Here is a 9,256-nt window from a genome sequence, read left to right as displayed (position 1 = left end):
TAGCCTCTTCGGTACCGTGCATTGCCCTTTCTCACCTCGAGAGTTGGTGCAAACTTCGCCGGTGCATCCAAACCCCGTGATACGATACGCTCTATCACACATAAACCTCCTTATATCTTCCTCAAAACAGCCACCATACCTACCTATCATGGCATTTCCATAGCCATTCCGAGATATATTGCCATGCACCTTCCATCAAGCATGATACTTTCATGGCTTGTCCGTTTTTTGATATCTTTGCTACGCTAGATCATTGCACATCCCGGTACACCGCCGGAGGCATTCATATAGAGTCATACTTTGTTCTAGACATCGAGTTGTAATATTGAGTTGTAAGTAAATAAAAGTGTGATGATCATCATTATTAGAACATTGTCCCATGTGAGGTTATCAAAATAAAAGAGGCCAAAGAACCCCAAATAAAAAAAGAGGCCAAAGAAGCCCACCAAAAAAGAAACAAAAAAATGAGAGAAAAAGAGAGAAGGGGCAATGTTACTATCCTTTTACCACACTTGTGCTTCAGAGTAGCACCATGTTCTTCATATAGAGAGTCTCTTGAGTTATCACTTTCATATACTAGTGGGAATTTTCATTATAGAACTTGGCTTGTATATTCCGATGATGGGATTCCTCAAATGCCCGAGGTCTTCATGAGCAAGCAGGTTGGATGCACACCCACTTAGTTTCCAGTTTGAGCTTTCATATACTTATAGCTCTTAGTGCATCCGTTGCATGGCAATCCCTACTCCTTGCATTGACATCAATTGATGGGCATCTCCATAGCCCGTTGATTAGCCGTGTCGATGTGAGACTTTCTCCTTTTCTGTCTTCTCCACACAATCTCCATCATCATATGCTATTCCACCTATAGTGCTATATCCATGACTTGCGCTCATGTATTGCGTGAGGGTTGAAAAGGCTGAAGCGCGTTAAAAAGTATGAACCAATTGCTCGGCTTGTCAACGGGGTTGTGCATGATTTGAATGCTTTGTGTGGTGAAGATGGAGCATAGCCAGACTATATGATTTTGTAGGGATGAGCTTTCTTTGGCTATGTTATATCGATAAGACATAATTGCTTGGTTGATATGCTTGAAGTATTATTGTTTTTATGTCAAATGATAGACTATTGCTTTGAATCACCCGTGTCTTAATATTCATGCCATGATTAGATACATGATCAAGATTATGCTAGGTAGCATTCCACATCAAAAATTATCTTTTTTATCATTTACCTACTCGAGGACGAGCAGGAATTAAGCTTGGGGATGCTGATACGTCTCCGTCGTATCTATAATTTTTGATTGTTCCATGCCAATATTCTACAACTTTCATATACTTTTGGCAACTTTTTATACTATTTTTGGGACTAACATATTGATCCAGTGCCCAGTGCCAGTTCCTGTTTGTTGCACGTTTTATGTTTCGCAGAAACCCCATATCAAACGGAGTACAAACGGGATAAAAATGAACGGAGAATTATTTTGCAATATTTGTGATTTTTGGGAAGTAAAATCAACGCGAGACGGTGCCCGAGGTGGCCACGAGGGAGGGTCCCACGCCCACTCCAGGCAGGCGCGCCCCTGACCCTCGTGGGCCACCCGTAAGGCGGTTGATGCCCTTCTTCGGCCGCAAGAAAGCTAATTTTTGAAAAAAGATCTGGGCGAAGGTTTCAATCCAATCGGAGTTACGGATCTCCATATATACACGAAACGGTGAAAGGGAAGCAGACCAGAACACATAAACAGAGAGAGACAGAGAGACAGATCCAATCTCGGAGGGGCTCTTGCCCCTCCCATGCCATGGAGGCCAAGAACCAGAGGGGAAACCCTTCTCCCATCTAGGGAGGAGGTCAAGGAAGAAGAGGAAGAAGGGGGCCCCTCTCCCCCTCTCCTCCGGTAGCGCCGGAACGCTGTCGTGGCCATCATCATCATCACCGCGATCTTCACCAACACCGCCGCCATCTTCACCAACATCTCCATCACCTTCCCCCCTCTATCTACAGCAGTCCACTCTCCCGCAACCTGCTGTACCCTCTACTTGAACATGGTTCTTTATGCTTCATATTATTATCCAATGATGTGTTGCCATCCTATGATGTCTGAGTAGATTTTCGTTGTCCTATCGGCGTTTGATGAATTGCTATGATTGATTTAATTTGCTTGTGGTTATGTTGCTGTCCTTTGGTGCCCATCATATGAGCGCGCGTGTGGATCACACCATAGGGTTAGTTGTATGTTGATAGGACTATGTATTGGAGGGCAAGAGTGACAGAAGCTTCAGCCTAGCATAGAAATTGATGCATACTGGATTGAAGGGGGACCAATATATCTTAATGCTATGGTTGGGTTTTACCTTAATGAACGTTAGTAGTTGCGGATGCTTGCTAATAGTTCCAATCATAAGTGCATAGAATTCCAAGTAAGGGATGACATGCTAGCAGTGGCCTTTCCTACATGAAACTTGCTATCGGTCTAGTAAAGTAGTCAATTGCTTAAGGGACAATTTCGCAACTCCTACCACCACTTTTCCACACTCGCTATATTTACTTTATTGCTTCTTTACTTACAACAGCCCCTAGTTTTTATTCTCGTAATCTTTATATTCGTGCAAACCTATCCAAAAACACCTACAAAGTACTTCTAGTTTCATACTTGTTCTAGGTGAAGCGAACGTCAAGCATGCGTAGAGTTGTATCGGTGGTCGATAGAACTTGAGGGAATATTTGTTCTACCTTTAGCTCCTCGTTGGGTTCGACACTCTTACTTATAGAAAGAGGCTACAATTAATCCCCTATACTTTTGGGTTATCACCTGCCTGTCACCTTCGGAGAACGCAAGAACTACCGCACCGAGCTCATCGACTTCGACGTCGCGCACATCCGCCTGCCGTACAACGCCATCCTTGGGTATCCGGCCCTGGCCAAGTTCATGGCGGTCACGCACCACGGCTACAACATCCTCAAGATGCCAGGAAGCGGTGGGATCATCACGGTCCCATGTGAAGAAAGAGACGCAGTGTGCTCCCTCGAGCGCGCCTTCCAAGCTGCAGCAATCAACGACCCCGACAGCAGAAGCGAGGGCCCTTCGGAGACCATCCCCAAGAAGAAGAAGCCGCGCCGCGCAGGACCTCAGGAGGATGGCGTCGCGGCAGGAGCCTCATCAGGATCAGCGTCCGTCCCAGGGACGCCTCCCTCCATCGCATAGGAAGGCGCGCCCGGCGCCCTCCTCGGGCAGGGCTCGGGGGCTCTCTTCTGGAAGGCCTCAGACCTTGCCAACCTCACGAGGGAGTCGCTTGGGCACCACTTGGAGGCGTGTTTCTCGGCACGTTTCCCTCAGGAGAACACAGGGCAAGGAGTGCCCGCCACTCAGGAGTTCATCGACAAGACCACCCAGGAACTGCAAGACGCAAGGGCCATGCGCGGCGACAGCCGCTCGCGAGGCGCAGCTCCCCATCATGGCGAGGATGCTGGGCTGCGTGTCTGCATCGACGTCCCAGGGCTCAACAGGGCCGCATCTCAGGAGCGCTTCTGGCCTTCGCGTGTGGGCCGCTGGGAAGGCCCGCCACACAACTACGTTCGCATGCCCTTCGGCTTGCCGAGCGTGGCGCCAGCCTATCAGCGCAACGTGCGGCGTGTCCTGGCGGCTTAGGAGGCCAGGTACCATGCCGTCCTGGAAGAGATGGAGACGGTCTTCAGGGAACCTCCCGAGCCCCCAGAGCCTCCCAAGGCTCAGGGCTCCGGTGGCTCATAAGGAGTCATTTCTTCGACGCATGCCTTCCGCTACCCCAACTCTACTTCGTCTACAGAACTAGGTGACATCTTCCAAGCCCGTTTAGCTGGGAGCGCCCCACGGGCTGCATTATTCCCAGGCCACGTGGGTCCGTCCCTGCAGCATGTATCCCTTTTGCTTATGTCTTTAGCTTACCTTGCCGGGGGCGCCCCTCGGGCTACATCATCCCCAAGCCGCTCGGGCCGGACCCAGTGGCATGTATCTTTCTGCATTTACCCAAGTTGATCTGCTTTCCATGCTTAACCTGCCTACGGTTATCGCCTACTCGACCGCCACCTGCCACGGGTCCATTCACCCCGTGCAATTCGCTTGCGCGTTAAAAGGGGGGCTCCTGAGCATCGCGACTCAGGAGCTCTTACTGGCTCTCCAGCCCTCACCCCCTGGCCTTGACCACGGCATCGCGACCTGGCATACCAGCGCCGGCTGAGCTCGCTCGAGGGCTGGGACCTGAGGACGTAGAGTGCTTGCACCTAACCGCCTTGTAGGAACACACGGTCACCAAGACTCAAGACCAGGCGCAACCCGCCTTGAGGTAGGGCCTCGTGAGTCCCGCGCTGGCTCACGAGTGCCCAGATACACCTCGCAGCCCTGCCGTGCAAGCCACGTGTCAGGGCGGGGCTGTACACGCCCCGGGGGCTCCTCCCGGAGGGGGGCCCCCATCCCACGCACAAGTGGAAGCACCATGCTCCGCGCTGGCCGTGGACACTGCCGAGGAGCGGCTATGCCTGTGCACAAGCGGAAGCACTATGCTCCACGCTGGTGATAAAGAACTGAGGGCGGCCCCACGATCGTACCAACCTCAGGGAGCCTAGAGCTCAGCGTCCAGCCTCACCGCAACGCCTCCTCGGGGGAGCCGCGCGAGGGGGCTGGGCACGGGGGCTGCGCTCGGGTCACACCCAAGCGCACGCCACCCAACCAGGTCTCCCGGACCTGGGCGTCGGGCGCCCCTCCCGAGGCCTCGGCGAGGGCAGGTATGGAAATTGTTTGCACGTTAAGGGGGACTCCTGAGCATCGCGACTCAGGAGCCTAACTGGTCACGTAGCCCCTCACTCCTTGGTCCGTCCTGGTCTCTGGTCGGCCCAATGGCGGTTGAGGTATGCGCGGGGCCGGGCTCTGCCGACGTAGAACATTAATCTATCCTCGCGAACTCTCCCTATAAGCTGTTTGCGCGTCAAGGGGGACTCCTGAGCATCGTGACTCAGGAGCCTAACTGGTCACGTAGGCCCTCACTCCTTGGTCCGTCCTGGTCTCCGGTCGGCCCAACGGCGGTTGAGGTATGCGCGGGGCCGGGCTCTTCCGATGCAGAACGCAAAGTAAATAGGAAGGAAATCGCAAAATCTCGAAGCAAATATTACAAACACATTGTCCTCACGATATCAAATGAAAAGTCTAAACGCCTCCACGAGGCCTAATGCATGTTGCAGGAACGAAACAGGAGAATAGCCGCAGGTCACCCCCGGACGCCGCCATCACCTGCGGAAGGTGCTGCTTCGCGAGCGATTTTGTCTTCACCTTCACCACCAGCTGCAGGATCGGCGACATCGCCGGACAGAGGAGCGGAGACAAAGCCGCGGAACTTCTTCATCAAGGCCTCCACCTGACCTTGCACAGCTGTGGTGGCGGCCTCGCATTGATCTTCAGCTACAGGCTCCAGCAGCTCGTCAAGGCAAACGTTGGGGTCGCGAAGGTGCAGGTGGCTGAAGACGCGGGTCAATGCAGCTAAAGACAGGACGCGAGCTTCCGCCTCCGCCATGGGACCAACGCCATCAACGACTTCCTCGAGCGCCTTCACCAAGAGAGGAAGCAGCCGGGCGGGGCCGTCCTCATCAGTGGCCAGCGACTTCTTCAGGGCATGCTCGTAGAGCGTCTTCAGCGCCTGGCGAGATCTTTTCTCGAGATCGGCGAAGGCCACGCGGTCTTCGGCCAGGACTCATGCCTTGGCATCAAGATCGGCTTCCCTCGCCCCCATCTTCCGCTCCAACTCTTCTAACCAGTTGCGCTCGGCGGCCTGCGCCTTCCCCAACTCCGCCAGCTCAGCATCACGGTTCTTGACGGCGTCCTCCCAGGCCTTCACCTCCTCCTCCTTTGCTTGGTGGCAGCGTGTTTCTTCGGCGTGCTTGTCGCGCAGGCTCTGCAACTCGTCCTCCAGCACTTGGCAGCGGTCACGGGCGGCCTTGGCGTCTTTCAGCACCATCTCACGATCGGCCGCGGCGTTGGCGGTACTCTGCTTCTCCTTCTCGGAGGCCGCAGCGGCCTGGCCCAGCGCCGCGCGAACCGCCAGGTCGGAGTGAAGCCAGCCAGAGGCCAGCTCCAGTCACCCGGCCACCAGGCGTGGGTCCGCGCCTAGGAGATCTGCCTGCAACTGGGTCATCTCCGAAAGAGCACGTTCCAGAACAGCAGCGGGAGCGGAGGAACCAGGGAGCAGAGGTGCAGCAGTGGGAGGAAGCGATATCGTCACCAGGGCTTGGGAGATCACGGGTTCCGGAGCAACTGGGACCTCATCAGCCGCGCCAGGCGCCGGCACTTCCGGAGCCAGTGGGGCCATGGGGGCTAATTCCACGCGGCGACGTTCCTCTTGGCCCTGCGAGGGCGACTGGGCTGGGGAGATGCGGACGCTGCTGCCTCCTTTCTCTGCGGAGGGAGGCACGGCAGCCGTGTCCTCCTTCCTCTTCTTCGCTGAAGATGTCGGCCTGATCAACCAAGGGTGAGCATCAGGAAATGATGAGTACAAACAGGGACAAGGCGAAGCTCGAGGCACTTACTGATCCACCGCAACATACTTCCGCTTGGGGAGCTTGAAGCCTGATAGCATCGGAACCTGAGGAGCAAGCGTTCGGGCTCCGGCGGCGCCAGGCGGTGCGGAGGCAGAGCCGGAGCCAGCCCCAGGAGGTGTCAGGATGGAGGCAGCATCGCGAGCCACCAGCGACGACCTACCCCTCGTCGGGATGAGGGGCTGCTCCCTCTCCTCCTGGTGGGCGTCGGCCTCGGCATCGTCAGGAAGGGCGCGGAGGATCTCGGCCTTGCTCAAAGGGGAAGTCTCCCCCACCTCTTCGAGAGTCTTCTCCGAGTCCACCTCCTCTTCCTCCTCCCCGCGGGACTCGTCGAAGGACACCTCCACCAGTTTCTGTGCCGCAGGGGCTCCCAGGAGCGCCGGCGGCACCAGCCCACGCGCGTCAAAAGTCGGCCTGGAGGCGACGAATTCCTCCCGGTCCCTGCGTTGGAACAAGGGGGCGAAGGCGCTTGGTGGGTACTCCTGGTTGTCCCCAACTATGAGGCGCAGAACAGCGGCCAATTCATCATCAGGCAGGGCCCCCTGCCTCAGGCGGGTCTTGTTTCCCTCCTCTTCAAGCTCCCACAAGGGGCGTGCACGCGCCTGGAGCGGGGCTACTCGCAGCGTCAAGAACTCCCTCAGGAGCATGACCCCCGTCACCTTGGCCGCCCTCGCGTTGCCCGGCTTCAAGTCAGTCACCATCTGCCCAACACCAGCGATGCCCGCTCATCGGCGAGCTCCGCCTTGGGCCATCCCCCGTTGGAAGAGGGCGCCGCTGTAGGCAACACTAGACGCGGGTCGGCGCGCTTGGCGTCCATCATGACCCATTTGGATTGAATGTTGTCGGCCCTCTTCCCGGTGCTCAAGATCGAGTTGGCCTTGCCGGATGTGACGAAGTTAGCGCATCCGGAGATGTGACCCTCGCTGACACGAAGGAAGAAGAAATGGCGCAGTAGCGCCACGGGCGGCATCACGCCCAGGTACGCCTCACAGTAGTAGGCGAAGATGGATAGGAGGAGGACAGAGTTTGGATGAAGATGCAACGCCTGCAGCCCGTAGTGGTCGAGAACTTCATAGAAGAAATCAGAGAAGGGAGGAACCAACCCGACGGTGACACTGCTCGAGAAGAAGGGGAAGAAGGTGCTTTCCTCGGGCTCCGGCACGTCGGAGGCAAGCCGGAGCTCGGTCTCCCCCCACTCATTGCTCTCGCCCGCCGTCAGCAGGCGCACGGAGGCGAGGCTCTTCTCCGTGACGGTGGGCGCCTCAAGGGCCGGCTCATACCAAGCCGGTGCTGTGGAAGTCTTGACCTTGCGCGGCGCCATAGATCGCGGATGCAGGATAAGATTGGAGCGGATCTGGAGGTAGCGGTGGCGGAGAGCAAGAAAGGGGATCAGGAGCGAGGCGAGGAGGAAGCAATGAAGGCAAGTGCTGCCTGCGCCAGCCTTTTGTCAGGTCAAGCAGTTGCCAAGGCAGCGTGGGGAAGCGGAGACGCCCACGTCCAATCAACCGCCACGCGTCGACCAAGGCCGCAGACTTTTGGGGCCCGCGGCGCTCCGAACTTGACCCTTGGCTTCGCCACGAAGCCAAGCCCGAGCGCACCTTGAGCCCGGGCGCTACTGTCGGCGTTCTGGGAACGGGGGTCCCCAGACTTGCCTGCCTGCGGCCCACGGCGTGGCTAAGTCAGCAGGCCGTACAGCCCATCTTCATCAACAAGGCATCCAAGACCCTCGCGAGGGGCCAAGCCTCGCGAGGCGGACGACGCAAGACCTCCTCAGGAGTGGCCTAGTCAGGCAGGCTCACGAGGAGCGGAGATATCAAGGCAGGGCAAACCTCACGAGGCTCTCGTGATGTGAGCCATGACGATCGGCGCCAGGCGGACGCCAGCGCGCGCAGCGTCCTTTGTTTCCTCTTTGGTGCTAAGGAGGCTAGCGCAGGCGAAGAGTACCGAGGCATCAGGCAAAGGTTGCTATGTCGGTGCAACGAGACCAAGACCAGGAGGACGGCAAGACGGAGGTCATCGTGGAGCCCAAGACGGCGTCACCACCAGAGCCTTTCGCAGGCGAAGATCACTTTTGTCAGGATAGCTTGTACTAGCTGTCCCCCTTCAAATTTGCCCGCCGTTGTTGGCTCCCTTCCCGCTCAATATTTGGGAATAGGACCAGGGTCTATATAAGTAGAGCTAGCCACCACAGTAGGGGGATGGAGTAGTTCATCCAGCTCTCACCCGCTAAGTCACCAAGCGCAAGAACACCTCAACCTCAGGAGGCTGTTCTTCCCTCTGTACTGTTCATCATTAGCCCAAGAGGCAATCCATCCACCACCACACTGGAGTAGGGTATTACACCACAACGGTGGCCCGAACCAGTATAAATCTCGTGTCTTTCTGTGTTGCGAGTTCGTCGAGTTCGTCCGCGAGATCTTAGTGAGTTAGGGCGTAGATCGGTAGGAGGGAAAGACTTCGCGCGCACCCCAGTGTTCGAACCTTAAGGGTTTACCGGAACCCCACATCCGACATGCGTGGCATGTGAGGAACGAGATTGTGCATGACAACCCCCCCCCCCCCCCCCGACCGATGCCTCGACGCGCTTCCTCCTCAGCTACGAGGGATCAATTCTGGCCATCAAAACACACCCCAATGACGACCTCGTTAAGGGGAAGATGCCGCTGGTCGGAGGCCCAAAGAGGCCGTTATCGCA

The sequence above is a fragment of the Triticum aestivum genome, chromosome 3D (genome assembly GCF_018294505.1).
Source record: "Triticum aestivum cultivar Chinese Spring chromosome 3D, IWGSC CS RefSeq v2.1, whole genome shotgun sequence".
Classification (NCBI taxonomy): Eukaryota; Viridiplantae; Streptophyta; class Magnoliopsida; order Poales; family Poaceae; genus Triticum; species Triticum aestivum.
This window is presented reverse-complemented; position numbering follows the sequence as displayed.